The sequence below is a fragment of the Phacochoerus africanus genome, chromosome 8 (genome assembly GCF_016906955.1).
Source record: "Phacochoerus africanus isolate WHEZ1 chromosome 8, ROS_Pafr_v1, whole genome shotgun sequence".
NCBI lineage: Eukaryota > Metazoa > Chordata > Mammalia > Artiodactyla > Suidae > Phacochoerus > Phacochoerus africanus.
Genome location: NC_062551.1, coordinates 25,060,649 through 25,087,689, shown reverse-complemented (window position 1 = coordinate 25,087,689; position 27,041 = coordinate 25,060,649). Strand labels below are relative to the sequence as shown.

General features: G+C 35.5%; 1 long non-coding RNA gene across 1 annotated transcript; it reads left to right on the top strand.

The window, feature by feature from the left end:
- The first annotated feature begins 4,034 nt into the window (after window positions 1-4,034).
- Window positions 4,035-22,867, top strand: LOC125134538 (uncharacterized). The gene is made up of 3 exons (XR_007136680.1): window positions 4,035-4,119; window positions 4,314-4,465; window positions 22,426-22,867. It is a non-coding gene; the product is annotated as an uncharacterized LOC125134538 (long non-coding RNA).
- Window positions 22,868-27,041: the final 4,174 nt, after the last annotated feature.

Here is a 27,041-nt window from a genome sequence, read left to right as displayed (position 1 = left end):
GCAGAAACTCAGAGATAAGTTTAAGAAAAACAAGTACAGGGAAATGAAGAGCACTAAGAAGGGCTGCGGACCCATATTTGGAGGTGAGACCTGACGGATGAATATAAACTGTGCATGCAAAGAAGACGGGCATGGGGGAGACAGAAGAGTATTTGGGGAAGATTTTACAGATTGATGGATCTGCATATGTGAAGGGAACGTGGGACATAGGAAGGTCTGAGAGAAGATACAGTTTCATGAATGTGGATTGTTTATGTTTATTTGGAATGATCGGAAAAAGGAGATAAAATCTGAGTTAAGGAGAAAAACCCTGAAAGACATGAGGAAAAAAGTGATAAAATCTGAGAACAAACAGTAGTACTCAATTACAAAGAGTCTTAAAACTTAGCATAGTATCTTACACTTTATCTAGGACATTGAAGGTTTTGAATGGTTTCAGGTAGGGGGTATATTGTTATATTCAGATTGCTTTTGAGAAAGATTACTCTCCTGCTTGAAAACATGGCAAGATGGGCAGCATTAAAAGAAGGAGATGTGTTTCTTTATCTAAGACGCTAACACAGTTGGAAATTGGAAGGGTATGTTTGAAATGGGTCCTGTACCATTTGAATACAATGGTGCAGGTAGGATATGAGACAGAGTGAAACATAAAACCTGACACAAAGTAGGCCTGAAAAATATTTGTTTATCTCCACACATTTCTAATTTCCTTTTCTCTTTCCTTACAACTTTCTTAAATGTCATTATATGTTGATTGTATTATATCTGTTTTATGAATGAATGTGTGGAAGTGGGGTAAAAATTGGTCTACCTACAGTCAAATCTCCAGATAGCCCTGAGTTTTTCAGCTCTTTCAATGTCCTTTATATTTCTTTTTCTATTTTGAATAGGCCTCTTTCTCTAGGTGTTCCTTATCATGAGTAGGAAAAAAAGAAAGGGAAGAAAGTGATGACTGTCCTTTCCTCCAGTCTTTGATCAGTGATACTGTTCTGTATATATATACAATTCCCTCCATCTTCAGATGTACGTAGACGAGATCAAGGAAGATAGTTTTATCATCCTCTCTCTTATAAGCCCTTGTTATCTGTCTTCTTCTTAACAACACCCTGTGTTGAAGTAGTAAGTTGATGTGGTCCACATAAACCTGATAGTATTCAGCATTCACTAACTGCTACTCTGAGGGGAAGGAGATAAATATACCTTATTCATTTAGATAGAATGATGGATAATTTTATGTATCAACTTGACTGAGCAACAGAACACTGAGACATGTAGTTAAACATTTTGTCTCTGTGTGTGTTTCCAGAAGAGAATAGCTTTTCAGTTGGGAAACTGAATGAAGCAGATGTCCAGGGTGGGTGGGCATCACACAAGTCCTTAAAGGTCTGAATAGATCTAAAATGTGGAGGAAGGAGGGATTTGCTCTCTCACTGTGTATTTGAGCTGGGACATTAGTCTTCTTCTCACCTTCAACTGGAATTTACACCATCATCAATCCTGGTTCTCAAGCCTTCAGATTCAGATTAAAATTATAACATTGGCTCTCTATCTCTCTATATGTCCTATTCTTTTGGTTTCTCTGGAGAACTGTGAAAAGCACTAATGGTCAACTAGGAAAATTATGTCAAAAGGTCGTTATAAAATGTGCTGCAGTGAAACAACTTTCATTTCCATAGCTCCAACTGCTCTGGAATTAGGGGCAATTTTTCCAGGGAGGGCAGCTTGACAGCAAATGACTGGATCTGTGGAAGACTACATGATCACTTTTCTAAGTAAAGTGGAGAGAGTCTCCTCATTAAGATAAAATGCACAGATCCCCTTTAAAGGAATGCTACAACCCCCATCCAAGTGACAAACTATTCTGTCATAAACATCAAACAAAAATATCACACTTCAAAGAAACTTTCCATAATCTCTCAGGCAGAGAATGTTCACAACTTATTCTGTGCTCTCAAAACCCTTGTATACTAGGTTCCATTACACACTGCAGTATGAATAAACTTGGGTTACACTGTATATTTTCATTTTGCATTTGTATATCCGTTGGTCCCAGTAGTAGCTTTCTTGTGATTAGATTATGTTTTTATCATGCCTTCTCCCTGTACATTAAGAACCTTCAAATTAAGAAAAATAGGTAATCAGCAAAAAAAAAAAATTACTTTTTAAGTGAATTGAATGAATCAATCAATGCAAGTTCTCAGAAATGCTTTCTAAAAATTGTTATCTTTTTCTTTGGAAATAACTATAGACTCATAGGAAGTTGCAAAGATAATAAACCCAAGCTCCTGTGCCCATCACTCAGCTTCTCCTAATGAACATCTTATATAATTATTGACTCATGTAATTATTGAATATTATCAAAGCAAGGGAATTGATATTGGTGCAATACAGTTAACTAGAACTTATGTGGATTTCTTTTGTTTTTGCATGTCCCAGTTTTTCTTTCTCTGTTTCTTTTTTTATATACCTATGGATAACAGTTCTATATGATTTCATCTTCTGAATAGATCTGCTGAGTAGAAACAAAGGACAGTTCTGTCACCACTAAGAAACTCCCCTGTGCTCTCCCATTATAGCCACGCTCTTCCCTTCTCACCTAATCCCTAATAATTAGTGATCTGTCCTCCCTCTTTGTAATTTTGTTATTTTGAGAATGTTACATAAATGGAATCATGGAACATGCAACCATTTAAGATTGTTGTTTTTCAGTCAGTATGATGTACTTGAACTCCATCCAACTTGTTGAATTTATCTGTAGTTTGTTCCTTTTTATTGCTGAATAGTATTCCCTTTTCATGGATGTACCAAAGTGAGTTTAGCCAGATGTCTAAGACTTTACTTGATTTTCCCAAGTTTTCATTAGGAGCTAAAGCTTATACTTCTCCAAGATGAGGTAGTTAATTTTTTCCTCCCAAGGATTCTTTGTGTGATTCTAGTCGACTCATTTTCTATAAACCATTTCACTTAATCTGAAGTCCTTATTGTGCCAGGGAAGAATGACTAGACATCTAACTTGGCCCTCATTCTCCAATCCAGCACCAGTAATAGCTCCTTCCCATAAGGCCATAATATTTCAAGACTCTTGGCAAGAGTTTGGGCCTGTATAGGTTCACAATAAGTAATTTTGGTAAACGTTCCTAATTCACTCTAACTCCCTCTTGCACACATTAATCTTTTACCTCAGGTTTTTCTGGAAACACACTTTTAGATGTTATCATAAAACAATTTTTTTTCTAAACCATGAACAACTCAGTGAGTCTGAGAGTTTGCTCCTTGCGGAGAAATGTTTTTAAAGGAAAATTGGTGATATCTGAAATAGCTATTGCAAGAACTGAATTTAATAAATCAATATACACTTACAGTTACCCTGATGACTTGTGAGTGGGGGAAATAGTTGTGGTAAAAATGGGTAAGGCAGCAACAGCATTTTCTTACTCTAAGTGGTGGGGTGGGCATTTTTTTCACTATAATAATGATTCAAACACAAAAGAAATCTCCACATGGAGTTCCCGTCATGGCTCAGTGGTTTACGAATCTGACCAGGAACCACGAGGTTGCAGGTTTGTTCCCTGGCCTTGCTCAGTGGGTTAAGGATTTGGCGTTGCCATAGCCTGTGGTGTAGGTTGCAGATGCAGCTCGGATCCCACACTGCTGTGGTTGTGGCGTAGGCCAGCGGCTACAGCTCTGATTAGACCCCTAGACTGGGAACCTCCATATGCCGCGGGTGAGGCCCTAGAAAAAGACAAAAAGACAAAAAAAAAAGAAAGAAAGAAAGAAAGGAAGGAAGGAAGGAAGAAAGAAAGAGAAAGAAGAAAAAGAAAGAAAAGAAAGAAAGAAAAAGAAAGAAAGAAAAGAAAGAAAAAGAAAGAAAGAAAGAGAAAGAAGGAAGGAAGGAAGGAAGAAAGGAAAAGAAATCTGCATGATGCTAAATAAGGAGCACTTTATGTTTTCTTTCTTTCTTTTTTTTTTTTTCTTTTTTATACTGTCACTCTGAGATTAGGGCAAAGAATGGAAAAAAAGCAATGAGAATCTAACTCAGGGAAAGCAAAGCACTTTCTCTCTGTTAGGAATACAAAGAAAAGAGGCATCTCCAGGAAGGAACGCCAGTTTCCAGAAATGGTAAGTTTAACCATCGAAAACTTCCATTTTCCTGAATTATCAGGGCTCAATATTTTTCTTTTCTTACTGAATACACCTCCCACAGAACTCACATGCCTTTTGTACTGACCCTGGAGCTGAGGGTGGAGGCAGCAAGAAAGTGGGTAAGGAGGGAGCCAATGTATTTTATGTTTCTTAAAATCAGTTTCTTTCAGGGGCCTCTTCAGGGACTGCCTGATCCCTTCACAATGGTTTTGCTCCTGATCAAGAAAAAGAAATGTGATCTCACAGTCTCCTTGTAGCTCTCCTTCACGGAAGCCATTCTCCTGTATGCAAACCAAAACGAATTCTAGGGCATGGCTGAAAAGTAAGCATTCTTGGCTTGTTTTCACTTTCCTCAATCCCTAGCCATGACTGGAAATTGTTAGGCAGTCTTTCTCTTGGTTTCTTTCTTCCTTTCTTCTTCTTCTTCTTCTTTTTTTTTAAACTCTTTTGGTTTCCTTTATATGAATCATTTTTCACTGCAGCAGAAAGAGCGAGGGAGGGAAAGGTAACACAGTGCCAGGAAATATAATGTTTGGTCTCTGCTGAGTGCTCTAACTCAGGTGGTTAGTTGGGAGCATTTCTAGGCTGGATTTCTGGCTAGAAAGGGATTTTAAAAATTAGAGAAACTGAAAATAGCCCTCATGCTGAAGGCCAGGATTAACTAGGAGCTGAAGTCTGCAGTGCCTCCAAGAATGTTATGGAAGATTTCCAGAAGGATCTTGCTCAAGAACCTCTTTATTTGTGATCTCTGATTTTTAAATTTGAGTTCAAGATTAGAACAGATGTTTTATATTCTCTTAATATCTTTGAAATACTTTCTATTTCATAAAGGATAGGAACAAAATCATATAATTTTCCACTTCTTGGTGCTGAAAGTAGAAATTTGACTTAGAAAGAACTGGATTTTGTAGACAGGCCCGGCTGTTTTCTCTCACTTTGCTATGTATCAGTTGTTGATTTTTGGAGAAGCTGCATCGCAGTTCTGAGATGGAACACTATACTTCTACCTTTCTTACTAGGCTAATGCTGAATTATGTGTGTGGAATATCCAGTCCAGTGCTTGGCACATGGAGCTCAATACAATGTAACGTCTTATTGGAAAAATTTAGATCTAGTACAGGCTTTAAAAAAGTCTCAAGTTTCCTTCATTTACAAACAAGAAAGCAAAACCTAGAAAGGAGAATTTACTAACACAGAAAGTTAGTATTTGAGAGTTTCTGACTCCCTGGAATAGAATAGTTTTGACTTAATAACTTCTGTGTGTACTCTTTTAAATATTTACAGTACACAGACACTTGGTGTTTATAACAAACAGTTTTAGTATAAATTTGGCATATATCTAAGGACACAAAACCATAAACACAGGTAAAGGATGATCACTACTCAAATGAAAATAAAACAGATTCTGTTAGATCCAAATGAAAGTTCAAATTTGATATGTGGATACAACATGAATTCACTTTTTTTATCACACTCAGTCTGTATCTGACTCTATTACACAATAAATGTTAACGCTGGGACTGTTATGTAACATCCCCGAATTCAGCTGTTGTTCCAGCAGATGACATTAGAACTCCTTCAACCACCCCTAAGATTATATAACAAATGAATTTCACTTCCTTAGGATTTCTGGCAGTGATTAAAAATTTCTTTAACATATGTCTAGAAAGACAAGCTGCATAAGAGGACAGAAAATGATATTCAACTTATTAAGTACATTACTAAACTTGCTTCAAAATGACTAGACTGACAGTCTCATTGGATCTTGGACACTCATGGCCCATTGCCTGTGACCTCTACAAGGCCAGGTGGGAATGTCAAAGTTTGCCTATAAACATACACAGAGGTTGAGGTAGATATAAATGTTTATTCATGTCTAGTATTAAAGATATGATTTAACCTTTGAAAATGTAGCAATTACATGATACATAAGCAATGTTTTATATCTTCTCTAAATCATGTTATTTAAACAAAATAAAACTTTAGCTTTATAGTCAGTTTTCACAACTTAAGGAGACTGACTGATGGCCAAGAGAATTTTTTTTTATCAATTTAAACAGAATTTTTATTCTATTTTATTTTGATCAATTTGCAGTGTAATGTCAATTTTTAGTATACAGCATAGTGAACCAGTCATATGAGTATGTATGTGTACACACACACACACACACACATATATATATATATATTCTTTTTCTCATACTATCTTTGACCATGTTCTATCCCAAGAGACTGAATATAGTTCCCTGTACTGTACAGTAGGACCTCATTGCTTATCCACTCTAAATGTAATAGTTTTGCATCTATTAAAGCCGAACTCCATCCCGATTCTTCCCTCCTCCCCCTTGACAGCCACAAATCTGTTCTCTATGTCTGTGAGTCTGTTTGACAGGTTCATTTGTGCCATGTTTTATTTTATTTATTTTTTTTATAAGTAAGTACTTTATTTTTTTGTTGTTTCATTCTTTTTTTAAATGATTTTTATGTTTTCCATTATGGCTAGTTTATAGTGCTCTGTCAATTTCTACTTTACAGCAAAGTGACTCATATTTTAGATTCCATATATAAGTGATATCATTTGGTATTTGTCTTTCCCTTTCTGACTTACTTTACCTAGCATTAGAATTTCTAGTTGCGTCCGTGCTGCTGCAAATGGCATTATTTTGTTCTTTATGGCTGAGTAACACTCCATTGTATATATGCACCATTCATCTTAATCATCTGTTGATGGACATCAGGTTGTTTCCATGCCTTGGCTATTGCGAATAGAGCTGCAATGAACACAGGGATGCACGTATCTTTTTCAATGAAAGTTTTGTCCAGATGTATGCCCAGGAGTAGGGCTGCTGGATCATATGGTAGTTCTATGTTTAGCTTTCTGAGGAATCGCTAGACTGTTCTCCATAGTGGGTATACCAATTTACATTCCCACCAACAGGGAAGGAGAGTTCCCTTTTTTCCCACACCTTCTCCAGCATTTGTTATTTATAAACTTATTAATGATGGCCATACTGATCACTGTGAGGTGGTACCGCACTGTAGCTTTTAATTTGCATTTCTCTAATAATTAGTGCTATTGAGCATCTTTTCACATGCCTTTTGGCTATCCATATATCATTGTTGGAGAAAGGTTGATTGAGGTCTCTGCCCATTTTTTGACTGGATTGATTGTATTTTTGTTGTTGGAATTATACGGGTTTTTTGTTGTTGCACTGTATGAATTGTTTGTATATTTGGAGATTAGGTTCTTGTTGGTTACATCATTTGCAAAGATTTCTCCCCTTCTGTGGGCTGTATTTTCATTTTTTTTAATGGTTTCCTTTGCTGTGCAAAAGCTTTTGAGGTTATTAGGTCCCATTGGTTTATTTATTTATTTATTTTTTTGTCATTATCTTAGGATGTGGAGCCACAGAAATCAGAGAAGAATTAAGCAGAAATTAAAAAAAAATAGAAATCAAATTGGAATAGAGACAGTAAAACTATCACTGTTTGCAGATGACATGACATTATACCTATAAAATCCTAAAGATATTATCAGAAAATTATTAGAGCTCATCAATAAATTTGGTAAATTTGCATGATGCAAAATAAACTGCATTTCTATATATTAACAATGAAAGACCAGAAAGAGAAATTGGAAAAACCATCCCATTCACCATTGCTTCAAAAAGAATAAAATAACTAGACATAAACTTGCTTAAAGAGACAAAAAACCTATACTGTGAAAATTATAAGGCACTGATGAAAGAAATCAAAGATGACACAAACAGATGGAAAGCTATACCATGCTCTTGGACTAGAAGAATCAATTTATATCCAAGGCAATCTGTGGATTCAATGCAATCTCTACCAAATGATCAATGACATTCTTCACAGAACCTTAACAAAATGCTTTAAAATTTGTATGGAAACACAAAAGACACTGACGAGCCAAAGCAATATTGAAAAAGAAAAATGGAACTGGAGAAATCAGGTTACAACTTCAGAATATACTAGAAAGCTCCAGTAATAAAAACAGTATAGTAATGGCACAAAACCAGAAATATAGATCAATGGAACAGGATAAAAAGCCCCCAAATAATCCCAAGCACCTATTGTCAACTAATCTATGACAAAGGAGGCAAGAACATACAGTGGAGGAAAAATAGTTTTTTCATTAAGTGGTAGTGGGAAAACTGGACAGCTACCATACCAAGTAAAAGAATGAAAGTAGAACATTCTCTAACAACATACACAAAAATAAACTCAAAATGGATTAAAGACCTAAATCTAAGGCCAGATACTCTAAAACTCCTAGAGGAAAACATAGGCCAAATGCTCTTTGACATAAATCACAGCAACAGCTTGTTTGATCCACCTCCTAAACACAAATTTTTTTTTTTTTTTTGGTCTTTTTGCCTTTTCTAGGGCCGCTCCCATAGCACATGGAGGTTCCCAGGCTAGGGGTCTAATTGGAGCTGTATCCGCCAGGCTACACCAGAGCCACAGCAATGTCAGATCCAAGCCGCATCTGTTACCTACACCACAGCTCATGGCAATGCCGGATCCTTAACCCAGTGAGTGAGGCCAGGGATCCAACTCACAACCTTATGGTTCCTAGTCGGATTCGTTAATACAGTGCCACGACGGAAACTCCTAAACACATTTTTAAGTGTACAGTAGAATATTGTTAACTCTACTCACATTGATATAAAGCCAATCTCTAGAACATTTTTATCTAGCATGACTGAAAATCTACACTCATTGAACAGCGACTCCCAATTTCTCCCTCCCCCCAGCTCCTGGCAAACACCAATATTTTTCCTTCTAAGAATTTCACTACTTTAGATACCTTATATAAATAAAATCATTCAATATGCCAAAGAATTGAGATCAAGATCTTGGATATTTACAATCTCATGTTCATGGCAGCACTACTGTACACAAGACATGGAAAAAACCCAAAGGTCCATCAATGTTTTAATGAGCAAAAAAGTATGGTATACACATACAAAGGAATTTTATAGTCTTAATAAAGAAGGAAATCTTGTCATATGTTATAACATAGGTGAACCCTGAAGAAATTATGCTAAGTGAAAGAAGGACAAACTATTAAAGATTATTCACATGCTATATTTTAGCATTATGATCTACTTTTCCTTATGAAAGACAGATTTTTAAAAAGAAAGATAACCCAGTGTTACATTCAGTTGGATGGGGAACTCAAAAACTCTGTCATCAATCAAAAGAGAATTTTTTTTTGCTTTTTAGGGCTGTACCTGAGACATATGCAAGTTCCCTGGCTAAGGGTTGAATCAGAGCTACAGCTGCCATCCTACACAACAGCCACAGCAACACCAGATCCTAGCCTCATCTTAGACCCACTCCATCGCTCACTGCACCACCGGATCCTTAACCCACTGAGCAAGACAACAGATTGAATCCACACTCTCAAGGATACTAGTTGGGTTTGTTACCACTGAGCCACAAGAGGAACTCCTCAAAAGAGAGTATTTGGACTAATTATTTAAATGTTTCTCATGGAAGATTTCAGAATAACTTCTTATACAAAATAAAAAATGAGTGGGAAGAAACACAATGTTTTATTGGTGTTATGTAATCTAAACAAGAACTTTGCTCTTTGGGCCTCGATTTTCTTACTGTCAAAAAATGGAGCTTGTGAACCTCTAAAGAATCTTAACAGTTATAAAAGTTTAAATGTTTATGGAAGTCAACCTGATTTGGAATAAAAAAGATTTTTCAAAGGCTTTGAAGTCAGAAAGCCTGAGTTTGACTTTGACTTTTGTCACCAAAAAGCTTTGTGGTCTGTTATAGCCTTGGTTTCTTTATCTATAAGATGCTGCTGATACCTTCCAGTCTTCTGGTGTGTAAATCACATGACACTGCTGCATATATAAATGTATTTTCCACTCCCTAAAAACTGAGAATTTTCCAATGATTCTATTATTAGCATTAATTGAAGATACAATAATCCTAAGGGCCTGGAATACATCTTTTAATATGGTCTCTAACGAGGTCATGAGCCCCTGGGTCCTTTTCACCAGGGACTTTACAGGAATCTAACTAACATTGAGAGGATCCTAGAATCTGAAAATTGAATAGGAGGACCTGGAATTTGAGGTCTGAAAATTCTGTAGATTCAATGAGAGCTAAACCAAAAGCAAGGCATGATTCAAGGCACCAGATGAGGTTAAGAAACATAAATTACTATGATAGAAAGTATTTATAAATATTTAACTTATTTTAAAATGTTTTCCTATATAAATACTCATTGACAATATTTATGTCAAGAATTGATCAAGGAGAATGGATGAATGGTTCTCAAATACCAGTGATATGCCTGTCCCTTGCCTAGGTGATCTATGTATATTATTTTGAATGATATTCCTGATAACTCTATCAGATAAGGATGTCCAGTCTTATTTTACAAATGAAGGTACTGAGATGCCTAGATCCACGGAACAGAGATAAGATCTGAGACCAAAAGAACAGTCAATCTACCTATCTACCTACTGACCTACCTACTGACCTCCTGCCTACCTCTCTGCCTAGACATCTATCTGCTTGCCTATCTACTTCTGGATCTGTATAGTAATTTAAGAAAACAGAATCTAAATCTTATTTTAATATTGGTGAATCTTGGTCAAATAACAGAAAGGGTTCATCAAAAGTTAAAGTCAATCTCAGGATAATGTGTGTGAAAATTAAGGGAAAAAAAAAAGAAGGAAAGAAATAAGTAATCTGAAATAATTTGTTCATCTAGTAGGGTAGTATTACCATGGACAATATTAACAACAACATCAACAACAATAATAATAATAAACAAATTTTTATACGCTTGTATATCTCCATGGGAAGAATAAAGAAGAGGGGTTAGAACTGAGTATACCTTTGAGGTACATTTTAATACTTGATTCACACTTCATTAGAATAAATCAGGTCTTAGAAATTCCTCAGAAGTATCTTTGGAAAACTCCAGATGCCCCAGTAATAATCTATTTGCATTATGGCTTAATTTTGGAAGGAAAACAGAAGATGACTATATCAGGAAATACATCATTGTCTGTTATCTTTACCATCAGAAAAGTTTATCTGGTAAAGTAAAAAAAGAAAGTATATATGTAAAAACTTATTCAGGGATACTCAGAGAACACAAATGGTTCAGCATGAAATCCTATTTTTCCAAAGTCTAACCTCTTTTATGAAATCTATCTATTTTCCAAGTCTTTTTACCTCCTTCCTGAACTCTGTGTGCCTCAAGGATCCCTCCATCATTACCAAAGACCCCAATAAATGCCACTCAATCTCTAAACCCTCTACTGATCTCTATAAAAGCTAATTCACCTGATTTTTCCCATAATTCTACTCTGCCCTGCCAAACACAATTAAAACTCTTCCATATTTTCAAATCACCAAGAGCCTTTTGACAAGTGTCTGTCTAATTATTTTATCCTCCTCTTCCAATAACTGATGAATTCAGTTTTCTTTATTCCTTCAGTCCCACTAAGAGTCCACAGCAATACGCTCTTATCCAGCTTTGCACTCCTTAAACGAAGTGTCATTATTTTTCTCATTAATCCCATGGAATATATGAAAATTGGAGTTTATAGAGATTGTCCAAAGTCACACAATTAACTAATGGATATGAGTGCAAGTTAGGCTTCATAATTGTCACATTGTCCCACTTTGTCTCAAAAGCCCTTATGCAATGAAAACCACACTTTAGAACATTTATCTATGTCATGGGAAAAGTGGCAATAAATGCTTTAAGAGTCTGTTCTTATAATGTCATTTACACATTTCCTCCCATACAAGTGGACACTCAAATGGCCCATTCTTCCTGTCTTATAATGCATGTGTCAATGTTGAGAAGGGACTGAAATCTCTGCAAAAATGTTCAGGAGACGTTCCAGGGTTTTGTTATGCTCATAGAATATTTCCCCCAGATTTATTTGGCTTTCTCCTAGTAGAAAAAACAAATTCTGCATTGTTTCCTCTTAGAACAAAACTAAAAAAATACTTTTTTCCTGATGCTACTCAGTGTTCTCACACTCTGCTCTTTGATGATGGCTCTATTGTAGAGGGCATGCAATCTAAAGCAAATTAAATCTTGTCTCTCCTCCTTCCTGCTCATACCAAGATTCTTCTTGTACCAAGACTAAATTAAAGGCAGACGACTGCTTTATTTTTCACAACTAATGTGGAATATGATTCAAGATTTATACTATTCTCTTGGAAGAATCAAAATGGGCTATTTTATCTAGTTTAACAGTTGGAAAACAAATATTCATGGAAAATAATTATAATTTTAAGTATGTTCCAGGTCCTAAGTCACATATACATTTTCTTTCAACAGATGCCCATGGTTTTAATATCCAACACATGCCTATGGTTGGTATAAGTATCAATATTTTGTAATAAAAACTATGAAGATTAAAGTGATAACTACCACAGAGCTAGTCAATAGTATGTCAAGGTTTAGATTCATATTGATCTCCATAAAATCCAATTCTCTTTAATGGCATTTCACTGAACAATTCATGCAAGGGCCTTGAAATTCTTGCAGCATCATGATACTATAGAAGAAAGAACATATACTCAAGAATGCAGTGTAGTATAATAGCATAGTATAGGGAAGGAAAGGAGACTTTGAAGCCAGATGGCTTGGGTTCAAATCCCACCTCCATTATTCCCCATCTACATAGCTTTGTTTTAACTACCAAACAATTTTTTTTTTGCTTCAGTTTGCTTTAGTTTCAGAATTTGTAAGACAGGGCAGTGATAATCCCTGTCTCTTAGGTGACTCTGAGGTTTAAAAAAAGAGTGGTAAGTATAGTACAGTAAATATCACATGCATGTGTTTGCTCTCATGCCATATCCTAGGCACTCCCTGGGCAAGAAATTATCTCACTGTTGAGTTCTGAGAAAGAATATTAAGAAAAACCTTGAATTGAAGAAACAAGATTTAACAATCTCAAATCTCCTACACACATATATCCACACACGTTCAAATTAATTAGACATAATTAATTATGTCTGGACTGTCTTTTGGTGGACTTCAAGTCTGATCATTCGCTTACAACATAGGATATTTAGAGATAAATTTGGTTGGAGATTTTTTAGAAGCTATATGGTTCTCAAGCATTACTGTAGGTCTGCAAAATAACTCCTAGACTTTAAGCATTATATAGCCAGATTCTGAATTATGGGAGAAGGAGCATTTTTCTTTAGTTTGTTTGTGTGTGTGTGTGTTGTGGTTTTTTGTTTTTTAATTTTGAAATGCTTTCTTTATTTCTTTGAGTTTCTGAAAATTCTAAGTAATTTGGCACCCTGTTGTATCTTGACGGTCAGGCTGACAGCAATGGACATGCTCAACTTCTTGATTTCCAAAGGAGATTCACTATATTTTTAGTATGTGATTAGGTGTCTCACATTAAAAATAGAATACAGACCACCTGCAATTCTTGTTGTTAGTGTGTCTTAGGAGAATGTAGGGGTTTATTTAACTAGTATTGAAGAACTGATTTGAAGCTCACTAGCAATTCTTTTTTCCTGGTTATACATTAGACTATAGAAAACTGAATTTGAAATCAGCCTGGATCATTAATTCATGGCAGACAAGGGGCAGAGCATGATAAGAACTACCTAAAGGTAGTTTAAAATATTTAAGAAAAAATTCTCAAATATAATTAAGTAGAGATTATTTCCTGAAATTCTATTGACTGACTCAATGTTACATTTCTTTCCCTGGAGACCCATTCAAGCAGATGCTCATCTGTAAATATTGATGAGGATGCACTGGAAAGAGTTATATAATCATAATAATATAAGTTTAAATCCCAGGATTTTTGGAGTTCCCTTCGGGTTAAGTATCATTGTCACTGAAGCAGCTCTGGTTGCTGCTATAGTGTGGGTTCAACCACTGGCCTGAGAACTTCCATATGCCATAGGCATGACAAAAACAAAAACAAAAAAGAAACACTGTCTTTTATTTACAGCCCAATCTTGGAAGACTTATTTATTTATTCTTACTCTGTTTCCTCACTTTCAAAAATGAGAAAAAGAACTTTAGACTTACAGATAACTTTACACCTTTATAGCTATCAATCACCTCACCTCTTAACCACTCTTGACTCTGCTAATGTCCCTAGAAGCATTTGAGAGAGAGAGAGAGAGGGAGAGAGAGAGAGAGAGAGACAGATAGTGTGTGTGTAACTATTCTGTAACAATTTGTAACATCATGTGCATAGGTTTGATATAAGAATTCAAAGAACTTAATATCTGAAAAATCCTTATACTTGATTAGAGATAATGATAGGTAGATCAAGAGAAAAAGGATATAAATAAGTTTTTTGTTGTTTGTTTTCTTTTTGTGTTTTTAGGGCCACATCTGCAGCATATGGAGATTCCCAGGCTAGGATTTGAATTGGAGCTGTAGCTGCCAGCCCATGTCACAGCCACAGCAACCCACACCACAACTCACAGCAACACTGGATCTTTACCCCACTGAGTGAGGCCAGGGATTGAACCTGTGTCCTAATGGATGCTAGTCAGATTCATTTCTGCTGTGCCATGGCAGGAACTCCAGAAATAAGGTGTTTCTTTTTTTTTTAAATAATAAGCTGGAAAACTTATAAATAGGGCATGATTGGTTGTGCTGTTCAGTAGGTAAATTTACTTTATTATACAAGGAATAAATTATTTGGTTTCTAGGAAATGTACATTCTAAGAGTTTTGTTTATACCTATGCATGGAGTATGTTCTCTTTTATAGATGTTATACAAAAAAATCTCTGGAGACTGAACCATGACAAATTGGGAATCACTTTTGGCATTCTCGCTAAAACAAAAGAGGAGTATCTCAGTAAAGTTTTGGAGGCGTCTACATGGGAAGAAATTATTTAAGCAGAAAATGGGCATTGGAAATCACCTTGCCTCTTGTTTCACTGCAGAACTTGTTGCAGGAAGTGAAAATATTCTAAGTCTTAGTGAACATCTTTGGATCCATGAGTCCTACTTGCTGGTATTGATGTGGATGGGAAACCTGGGTTAAGAGATGTAGAAACTGTCATTTAGAAGATTTCCTAGATTTGTTGAAGGTTAATGGAGGAGACTGTGGTGCTTCAGTAAGTGTCCCTGCCCCTGGTTGGTACTAGAGAGATCAAAGATCTTTTCAGTAAGAAGAAGAAAGAGGATAGAATGGACTATAAAAAAAGTCATCCGGGAGTTCCTGTCGTGGCGCAGTGGTTAATGAATCCGACTGGGAACCATGAGGTTTTGAGTTTGATCCCTAGCCTCGCTCAGTGGGTTAAGGATCCGGCGTTGCCATGAGCTGTGGTGTAGGTAGCAGACGTGCCTCGGATCTGACGTTGCTGTGGCTCTGGTGTAGGCCAGTGGCTTACAGCTCCGATTAGACCCCTAGCCTGGGAACCTCTACATGCTGTGGGAGCGGCCCTAGAAAAGGCAAAAAACAAAACAAAACAAAACAAAAGCCATTCCCCCCCCCAAAAAAAAAAAAAAACTTGTGATGAGTCTACAATCCCTTTGCTTAATAGAAATTCATTATTTTTGCCTGTTGGAGTCAATTATCTATCAAGTGCCTACCTGGAACCATCATTTTCTGTTTATTTATTTATTTATTGGTCTTTTTGCTATTTCTTGGGCCACTCCTGCGGCATATGGAGGTTCCCAGGCTAGGGGTCGAATTGGAGCTGCAGCCACCGGCCTATGCCAGAGCCACAACAACGCAGGATCCGAGCCGCGTCTGCAACCTACACCACAGCTCACAGCAACGCCGGATCATTAACTCACTGAGCTAGGGCAGGGATCGAACCCGCAACCTCATGGTTCCTAGTCGGATTCGTTAACCACTGTGCCATGATGGGAACTCCCATTTTCTGTTTATTTAAACTCCTTCTAGAAATATTTTAGGAAATAGCCGATTTAACCTGATCACTTGAGTTATTTTATACAACAAATGTTGAGACCCAACAAGTCCAACCCATCTCTTTCTGGGCTTCCCATTTTTCATTTAATTTTACTAAAAGAGAAAACTGAAATTCTCTCTGATTCTATGTTACTTAATACCAATTAGCTTGTCAGCAGTTCTGTTTCTTTAAAAATACTACATTTTAATTCATTCCTGGAGGCTATGCTTCTCAAGAGAGAAAATGTTTCAAGAGTACTATAATACATGACCTAAAATTTTTCTTCTTCATTGCTACTATTCATATAGTTTTTAGTCAGGAATAATGGCCTCTGGTAGAAACAATCATTATTAATATATTCTTTAACCTGAATTTTTTTAACCACTGACAGTTCTAGAAACTTATTTTGTGTGAACTTACTTGTGAACACTCGAACACCGAATAATTACAATTGAGTTATGATGCTTTTCATTGCTCCAAATAGGCATAATGACTTTTATTTAAATACAATTAGAGTTCATCTCTTTATTTAGATATTCACTAAATTTTAGCTTCTCTAAATTCAGCTAGTCTCTTTTAATGATAAATTAGGAAGGAAGAAAAATAAAGATTATTGATAAATGAAACAAAAGAGTAACACCAAGAGTGATAACAACCCACAGCTGCAAACCGTCTACTATGTGTTAAGCATTTGGTTAAACATTCTATATTCAATAACTAATTTAATCCTCAAAATAGCATATGAATTAGAAACAGCAATTATGTTCTCATGTTGCTAGTGAGGAAACTGAGATCTGGGAGATTAAGTGATAACTTACTCAAGGTGTTAATAGCAATATAATATACATGTCTGCAATATACAGAAGTGGATGCGCCTGGGCCTCAGACAAGACTGTTTTATAATCATGTCATAATACCCTGGATTCTGACATTTCTCTGGGTTTTTATGTCACCCATTCAAGATTTTAACTCTGGGCATAAGCACCTACTTGTCAGATACTATGGTAAGTTTCTTCCTATAGCCAATTTAAGGCTTGAATAACAAGGAGTGTCTTAATAAATGCCAAACTGGGTTACAGTTAGTTCCTAGAAGATGGTCTACATTAAATGATTTCTGTTCAAATACACAATATTTTATTTGATCCAAAAGCTTTGAGTTTTATGTACACTTATACATACACTGACTGACATTAAAATACCCATTACTCAATAATTTTAACAACCCTGGCCTAGAAACTACAACTATATTTGGTATGGAACAAAAAAATGCAGAAAAGTTTTCTAATTCTGTTGATGATGTTAATCATTTCTTTAAAATAATAATATAATTCAAATCACTAGTGTTTGCCATCAAATAACAATGTGCTTGGATATTCTGAGTAACTGAGAATACATTTCTATCATATAATACTTTCGATAAAGAGACATATTCTCCTTTTAGCTTTTAAACAAATATGTATCATTTGGTGTCTGCTTTTTTAGGTATTGTCCCATTATACTACGTATATTAAGTTTGGTTGATACTTTGTTAAAATCAATTTATAATGGGTATATTAATCTCAGCTAGAGTGTGTGTACAAAACTTAAAATTTTTGGTTCAAGATAAAATTCTGGAAGTCAATGATAAAGGACAGCAATTTCATCATATTTGTGCCACTAAAGTGCTGAAAATATGCATCCTCCTGCATAGACAGTTTTGGCAATATATACTGATGTTCTGCAATACCTATAGAAGTTAAAATATTAAGCTTTTGTTTATGAACACTAGAAGATGACCAGCTAACTCAAAAGGCAAGTAACTTTAATAGAAGGACATTAGCTAGTTCATTGGGAAGCGAGAGAACCAAAGAGGCTGGTTTTTAGCCACTGCAGAGTCCACCATTGCTTCTGAACCTGATTCTCACCTCAGGTAATGCAGCTGCTGCCCCCACTTCAAAAATGAATTCTGAACGGTCTCTGTGCTTTGTATTCCTAACTCAAGGTCTCAAGTCCTGGACAAAAACATCAACTTCCATAAAGAGGCCAGGTTGCATCCCATGGGCTAGTTTCAAAAAATATTAGGGAAAGCGTTGGGCTTTTTGGCTTCTGAGGTGGGAGGAGCAGAAGTACAAAGAGATGGCAACTGTTTCCTGGGAAACAACTGCATAGGGTTGGTCTTTGATTTCAGTGACTGTTTTCACCACTGAAATAAGTTAATTGGCAGGGGGGTGAGGGAGGCAACAAAATAAGGCCAGAAAATCTGTGTTCAAACATATTCTTTGCTATTAATTAACTTTGGGATCAAAATCATAACAACTCTCCAATAAAGATGATAAAGGTCAAGCTACAGAGCACTTTTTAAATAGAAGAGGTTATCTGTCAAATTTTAGTTAGCAAGCTAAGTGGATGGGGTGGATTTATCACAACAGTTTTAAAGTCTCTTTTCATTTGCATCCCTGGGATCTTTCTATCAGAGAGAAAGAAAAATCACAATTCAATATTAATTGTAGGCCTCTTTTCTGCAAATTTGACACTGGAGGTCTTAAAAAAGATTTCAGAGCAAACAAATCAGAACCAAATTCCTCAATATAGATGTTGCAGCCAATTATACCTAGCCATACTCTTCAGATAAGCTAATGAGTCTAATGAACTCTTGTAGGTCTTGCTAAAGAACCAATACATGATTTAAAATATACAAAAATTTCTTATACAAATGATCAGTTGATTGCCCATAAAATATCTAGTAAACATCCCAGAGGTTAGTCGAATAAAGTTAAAGTCATATATTGGACTTGTTTATTCTAATGACACTTTGGTTGTTTAAAGGCTTTCATAGCTATACAGTTTCTTCTGTTTCAATATAATCAAACAACAGTGATTATATCAATAGCCAACGTTAACTTGCCCTTGCCAAATCAATTCCATGACTAATGATTTATTTTTCTTTATAATGACATAATGAAGAATTAATGATAGTTCCCCAAATATCTATATCTTTAAACTAACCTAAAATATGCATGTCCCAAATACCTTGCTGGAGGGGGTGTGGAGAAAAGGGAACCCTCCTGCACTGCTGGTGGGAACGTAAGTTGGTACAACCATTACAGAAAACATAAAAAAAAAAAAAACTATACATAAAGCTAGAAAACTATACATAAAACTACCATATGACTTAGCAATCCCACTCTTGGGCATACATCCAGATAAAACTTTCCTTGAAAAAGACACATAAACCCACATGTTCACTGAAGCACTATTCACAGTAACCAAGACACAGAACGAACCTAAATGATTCATTGACAGACAGTGGACTAGATTAAGAAGATGCAGTATATATACACAATGGAATACTACTCAGCCATAAAAAGAACAAAATAATGCCATTTGAGGCAACATGGATGGAACTAGAGACTCTTATACTAAGTGAAGTGAGTCAGAGGGAGAAAGACAAATACCATAAGATATAACTTATATATGGAATCTAATATATGGCACAAATGAACCTTTCCACAGACAAGAAAATCGTGGACTTGGAGAGAGACTTGTGGTTGCCAAGGGGGAGAGGGAGGGTATGGGAAGGATTGGGAATTTGGGGTTAAGAGATGCAGACTATTGCCTTTGGGATGGATATGCAATGAGATCCTGCTATGTAGCACTGGGAACTCTATCTAGTCACTTATGACCAAACATGATAATGTGAGAAAAAATAATCTATTCATGTAAGTGTAACTGGGTCACCTCGCTGTACAGTAAAAAATTGACAGAACATGCTAAACCAGCTATAATGAAAAAAAATCATTATATAAAAAACAAACAAATAAATAAAAAATAGGCAAGTCTTGCATCTTTCCATTCTAGGACTATAAACAAGAACAATTTCCAGGACACTGACTTTTTTGTTGTCGTCCTTGTTTCCATTCCATTTAACTGAACCACTAGGCACTAGTTTCATTTACTGTCCCCACTTCTGCCCTTTTGACACTGGCCAATTTTGATTTCCATGAATCAGTCATGAAAGTCTCTAAGACTCATATTTAAATGATTTTTTAACCATTTTCTGCTCTGATAAGCAAATTCCAGAAAAATATAATTTCTAGTCCCAACTAAACAATCCTGACATTCCTAGAATCCAGATGGGTGGATATTATTATCCCTACTGGAGAAACACAGTAAAAGAAACTTAGTGGGTTAAAGTCCTTTGCTCCATTATAGATTTTATGTTATTTTTATAGAAGAATCTGCCTTTAAAAAAATCCCCAAAGTGAATATAAATGTAGACATCAGTTTTTATAATCTATAAAGTTTTATCATACATTTAAATAAATAGAAATAAAATATAAAACATAAAAAATAAAATTATACTACAAAAAACCTAAAAAGCTATTTTAAAAAACATGAAGTTCTTTTTAATTTTATTGATGACCTTAGTCATTTTGTATGACTTCCTTTTCTGGACTATTGTCTAAATCTATTAACCGATCAAGCTATCTCTTTCATCTCCCCACCCAAGTGATGTTTTGCACTTTCTAAAAATAAGAATATAATCATATTTCAAAACACACACACACACACACTTAAAATGGCATAATTAATCCTAACGTCTTATAGTGAATAAGCTAAAAAAATGTCTTTCATGATTAGTTCTCTTTCTACCTACCTTTTCACTACCACTGATCATTACTTTTATTTTGACATTGCGTGTGTGTTTTGTGTGTGTGTATGTGTGTGTGTATACACACACATACACACACTTTATTTTCTTTGCATATATTGTTTCCACTGCAGGAAATGTCCCCAAGATCCCCAATGTCCCCAAGATGCCCAGTGTCCTACAAGATCCATGTCAGGCATTATCTCCTCTATAACACTTCTGTGCAAATCAGAACTCAATGATTGCAAATGACAGAATATCCAAATCAAAGCAGATTTAGCAAAGCAAGTTATCCGACATTTTGCTACAAAGTTGAACACCTCTTGATTTTAATCCTTATCTTGGATGAAAAATATTTATTTTAGAGACTAATTCTACATGTCAGGGTCTGGTACAGAGTAAGCATATTTAGTAAGTATTATCTGAATAAATTTTATACCTAATGGTTCTTGTGTGATCAAATAAAAGTTTTAGAAATATATCTTATCTCTCAATGCACTGGGCTTCTACAGCCTAACTCTTGGTCCACAAATAATTTTATTGATATTCATAATCATTTAACACATTGAATTTTAAATTTGTGAAAGTGACAGCAAAAATGCAGACAATGGGAAAGAGAGGTTTTGACCAACTCTAGAATGAAGAAACTTCTGTGTTCTGAACTTGTAAGATGGAGAGGGTGTTATTTATGAAGTACAGTTTTCTATAAAAACAGGCTCATATTGATTTTGATGACTTTTATTTTTTATACTCCAAGCATCTGGTGAATATTATTGTTGAGTTAGAGCTTGGTGCCACAAGCCAGATAGTAACTGCAGTTCCATGAGTGAGCCAGACCTCTTCTGAGTCAAGAATCCTCAACCATAAATCTCAAAATAACAAACATCCATCAAAGGTTTTGTGACACATGTTTTCCAATTTTACTTCTACATTTCCCACAAAGAAATAGGCAAGCGAAACCTATTGTCATATTTATCAGACAATAAGATGCACTTTCATACTGTGAGACTATTTATACTACTTTAAGTTGTGTCATAGTAGTACATATTCTGGATTTGTATCATACATTTTATTTACAAGTAGAATATATATTCTTTTAAAAACTAAATGTGTATAGAGAAATATAAAACATGCTTTTCAGTGGTGGTATTATAGAAGGTTCACTATTTTAAAACAAACACAATATAAAGCAATATTAGGAAAAACTTGAAATTTGATACATTTAAACTTTAAGGAAAAAATGTGTTTTTTCCCCCCACTGAATCAGCAGTAAAACCTGGACAAAGTACATATAGCAGCAATCTGAAAATTCTGAAAACTAAGAGAAGCAAGCAGTTTGAGGAAGAAGACAAGGATTCTAAGTAAACAACAGCAGTATCTTTCCCTCCTCAAATGTCTCTGAGGCTATACCCAAGGTAGCTCCAAATTCAGAAGTGAGTATCAGCCCAGGCAGAGAGGGATGAAAAGGAAGCCCTCTAGCTCTCCTGTGAATATCGGAAAGGTATCTCATAGTGCTCAAAAAACTAGAAGACATCTGTTTTCTATTATTTTTCTTTTCTATTTTTTCTTGTGCCTAAAACTGTACCTTCCAGTCTTTTGATCTAAAGCTCTCAGGAAGGGGAAACCTCATCTCCGACTAGAGGAATTTTTATTTCAATGGTATGAGGTAAACCTCTTGATATTTTTTTCCCCCCTCTTACTTCTTCCCATTTGGTCCCAAATGCAGGTACATTTGCAGGAAGGACATGACAGAATAAAACTGAAGGACTGAAAGGAGAGCCCCTGGGAGTGATAAAGCATGGCAGATAATGTGCAGAAGGAGGAATTCAAGAAAAGAAACACCCTACCATTGTCACTGAACTCCTGGGATCCCTCATAAGCTGTCCTTGCACAGTTCTGATCTTAAAAGCATTCCCTAGCTTTTATGAACTGGCCTACAGAATAGGGCAACAGCTAGTTTCCAGTTTAGCCACTGAATAGTAGTGCATATGGGAACAATTCCAAGTGCCTCTGCAAAAGGTTTGAAACAAAACTGACATTTTAAAATACTAATTCAGTTTTAAAAGTAATTCTACAATTAGTCAAGTTATTATTCATTCTTAGTGATTTTGATAGCTCATCATACTTTAGGAAATGGTCTATTACATGCAAATCATTGTTTATGTTCAGAGAGCTGTTTGTAGTATTTCTTTAATATTCTGTAATGTCTATGGAGTCCATAATGATATTCTTTCTTTCCATTTCTAATTTTTTCACAGTTTTACTAAGGTGTAATTGATATGTAAGAAATTATGTATACATTTTGATGCATTTGGATATTTGCATACACTCATGATGCCATTACCATAATCAAAATAATATTCATATCCAATACTTCCAAAAGACTCCTTGTGTCCCATTGTGTTCTGGTGTGTGTGTGTGTGTGTGTGTGTGTGTGTGTGTGTGTGCAGTAAGAATACTCAATGTGAAATCTATTCTCTTAAGTTCCTAAATGCATAGCAGTGTATTAACAATAGGCACAATGTTTTATAACAGATTTTTTTTATATACTGAAGCTTCATGTGCTTCTCATTCCCTTCATAACCTCTCTTTCCCTTTTCCTCCATCCCATAGCAACCACCATCTTATTTTTGGTTTATATACATTTGATTGCTTTATATACCTTATGTAATTGGAATTATGCCATACTTGTCCCTGGTGACTTATGTCATTGAATAAATATTTTTCAGGTCCTACTTGAAAAAATATTTATTCAGTGGATATGTTGCCACAAATGGTAGGATTTCCTTTTTTAAGGCTGAATGATTTCTCCTTGAATAAATATACCACATTTCCTTTATACATTCATCTGTCAATGAACATCTGGGTTGTTCCCATATCTTGTCTATTGTGAATAATGCTGCAATACAATGCTGCAATAAACATGGCAGTGCAAATATCTCTTAAAGATCCTGGTTTCAATTCCCATCAAAACACAAATAGTATTTTTTTATGGAAATAGAAAAAATAATTCTAAAATGGATACTGTTCAATGGAAGACTCAGAATAGCCAGTTATCCTGAGAAAGAACAGAGCTGAGACATCACACTTTCACACTTGCTCTTTTCATATATATACATTATGATATATATAATATATATAAATGTTATATCATTGTTACATTGTTATCATTTACATATTTATGTTATAAAGCTATAGTAATTAAAACAGTATTGTACTGGCTTAAAGATACAATGGAACAGAAGAGAAAACACAGAAATAAACCCACACAAAATAATCTTTGTCAAGGGTGCCAAGAATACAGAACAGGGAAAGGATTTCTTTTAACAAGTGACTTTGGGGAAACTGGATATTCATATGCAAAATATGGATAAACTGGACACCTATCTACTACTGTACACAAAAATTAACTCAAAATGGATTAGAAACTTAAACATAAGGTCTAACACTTTACAAATCCTAGAAGAAACATAATGGAAAAATTTTATGATATTGATCCTGACAATGATTTTGTGAATACGACTCTCAAAGCACAGAAAACAAAATACAACTGAACCAGTAGAACTACATCAATCTAAAAAGCTTCTGATCAATAAAGGAAACAACCAACAGTGTGAGAAAGCAACACACAGAATGAGAAAAACATGTGCCATACACATATTTGATAATGCATTAATTTCCAAAACATTTAAGGGACTTTGAGAACTCAGTAGCAAAGGCACACAAACACACACACACACACACACATAACCAAATTTTAAAAATGGCTAAAAGCCTGCAGTAAGTATTTCTCCAAAGAAGACATACAAATGACCAACAAGTATATTAAAAGGCGCTCAAAAATCACTAATCATCAGGAAAATGCAAATCAAAACCATGAGGTAGGACCTCATATCCATAAGGATGTCTATTATTAAAATAAAATAACAGATGTTGGCAAGTATGTAGACAAATTGAAAACCCTGTACATTGTTGATGGGAATGCAAAATTGTACCAGCACTTAAGAAAACAATGTAGAGTTTTTTTAAAAAATCAAAAGTAGGAGTTCCTGTCGTGGCGCAGTGGTTAACGAATCCGACTAGGAACCATGAGGTTGCGGGTTCGGTCCCTGCCCTTGCTCAGTGGGTTAACGATCCGGCGTTGCCGTGAGCTGTGGTGTAGGTTGCAGACGCGGCTCGGATCCCCCGTTGCTGTGGCTCTGGCGTAGGCCGGTGGCTCCAGCTCCAATTGGACCCCTAGCCTGGGAACCTCCATATGCCGTGGGAGCGGCCCAAGAAATAGCAACAACAACAACAACAAAAAAGACAAAAGACAAAAAAAAATTAAAAAAAAAAATCGAAAGTAGAACAATCATATAACCCAGCAATCTCACTCCTGGGTATATACTTTAAAAACCTAGAATCAGGATCTTGAAAAGATATGTATATTTTCAAATATTTATAATGTATGTCTTCTTTTATATCTGTCTTACTAGATGTTTATCAAATTTTATCTTTTAAAGAGCCAGCTTTTGCTTTCACTGATTTTCTATATATTATTTTCCATTTTTATTTCATTATCATTATTATTATTTTTGGCTGAGCTTGCAGCACACGGAAGTTCCCAGGCCAGGGATCAAACTGACACCATAGTTGTGACCTGGGCCACAGCTGGGCAACACTGGATACTTAACCCAATGAGCCGCATGGGAGCTTCCTTAATTCATTAACTTTTGTTTTTATATTCATTAGTTTCTTCATTTGCTTTGGGTTCATGTTTTTTTTTTTCTAGTTTTTTGTTTGTTTTGTTTTATCTTGGAAGCCTTTTTGATTTTTTTATAAAATAAAATGAAATGCTCTAAACTTTCCCCTAAACACTGTTCTGTTGAATCCCACAAATTTTGACTTGTTATGTTTTCTCTTTTGCATAGTTTAAACTATTTTTGTTGACCATATCAGTTCCATTTGGGTTGTTGAAGGCTTTAGTTTCTCTCTGGCTATTGGCTGGATGAATCTCCCATTTCCTTGCCATGTGGGCTTCTCCATAGAACAGTTAACAATATGGTACCTAGCTTCCATTAAAATGAGCAAGTAAGAAAGCCAGAGAGCTTGAGCAAGACAAAAGGTTTTCATAACCTAATCTCAGGAGTCATATCCCATTGTTCTCTTCTTTAGGAGCAATTCATTAGATCCAGCCTGGACTTAAGAGGACAAGTCATGAATATCAGGAAGTAAGCATTACTGAGAGACATCTTACAAGCTGCTACTAAACAAAGAAAACAGACAGACAAATAAACAACCAAATGAAAGATAAAAGGCATGGGAAGATGAGATATTGAGGTCCCAGTCACTGGTGGTAACCTAACCAGGTAGACTAACCTCTCTTTCAACATGTTACCAAAGGCGGTCACTGTGCTATACTGCATTAGAGTAAAGCCTCATATCAATATTAGCTCTTAGATTGTTCTATTACTCTTCTTAGCCAGCCAAGTAGCTGTTTCCCCCACCCAGGACAAGAAAAGAAATATTAGCATTGATTGCACTTGCGTGCTTTCTGACTTTGGCTCAGGAGTTGGCTCAACCCCACCTTCTTCCATTTGATAGAAAAACTGCTTTCCAGGCTATTTTTACCTCTTTCCACTTCCATTTGATAGAAAAACTGCCTTCCAGACTATTTTACCTCTTTCCAACCACTGGTTGAGTCAGAGAAAACATACTATACTCCTGAGACACAAGGATCTGGACAGAACTACTGAAATTCAAATAATTCCCCTAAGCCACATGCAAACAAGGCCAAGAAGCTTCTGCAGAGTCAGTGAAATTGTTCTCCAGAGCCATATAACTTGAAGATTCCAAGTGAACCTAAGAATGACTCTACTTTAATATTTTCTTCTAGCAGATTTTGGACAAGTGGTGTGCCTTGGAGGTAATTCTTCAGACTGGTGTAGATTTTGTGCAAATTCCACCTCACTTAAAGGTTTACATGGTTTCTACCTTCAAAAAATTTTAAATACCATCTATCAAGTGCTCACTTCATCCCACAAACTGTGCTAAAAACCTTTTTATATTTGTCTCATGTAATACTCACTATTATTCTATACTTACTACCAGTCTATAATTCCTATTATAGGGATATGGGTCAGATGTTATGCAAATTGTCCCTGTTTGCTAGAACAGAGCTGAGCTGTGTTTCTCATCCTAGGTCTGTCTAATGCCAAAGACTGAATTTTCCAAGAGTTTAACTCTATTTAAAGAGACTTCATGTTTACATTCTTAACAACAGATATACCAGTAGGCAATTCATTCTTCTTAAAAGACTGTATGGATGAATATTATTTTCCAGATATCTTGTTAAAAATGGAG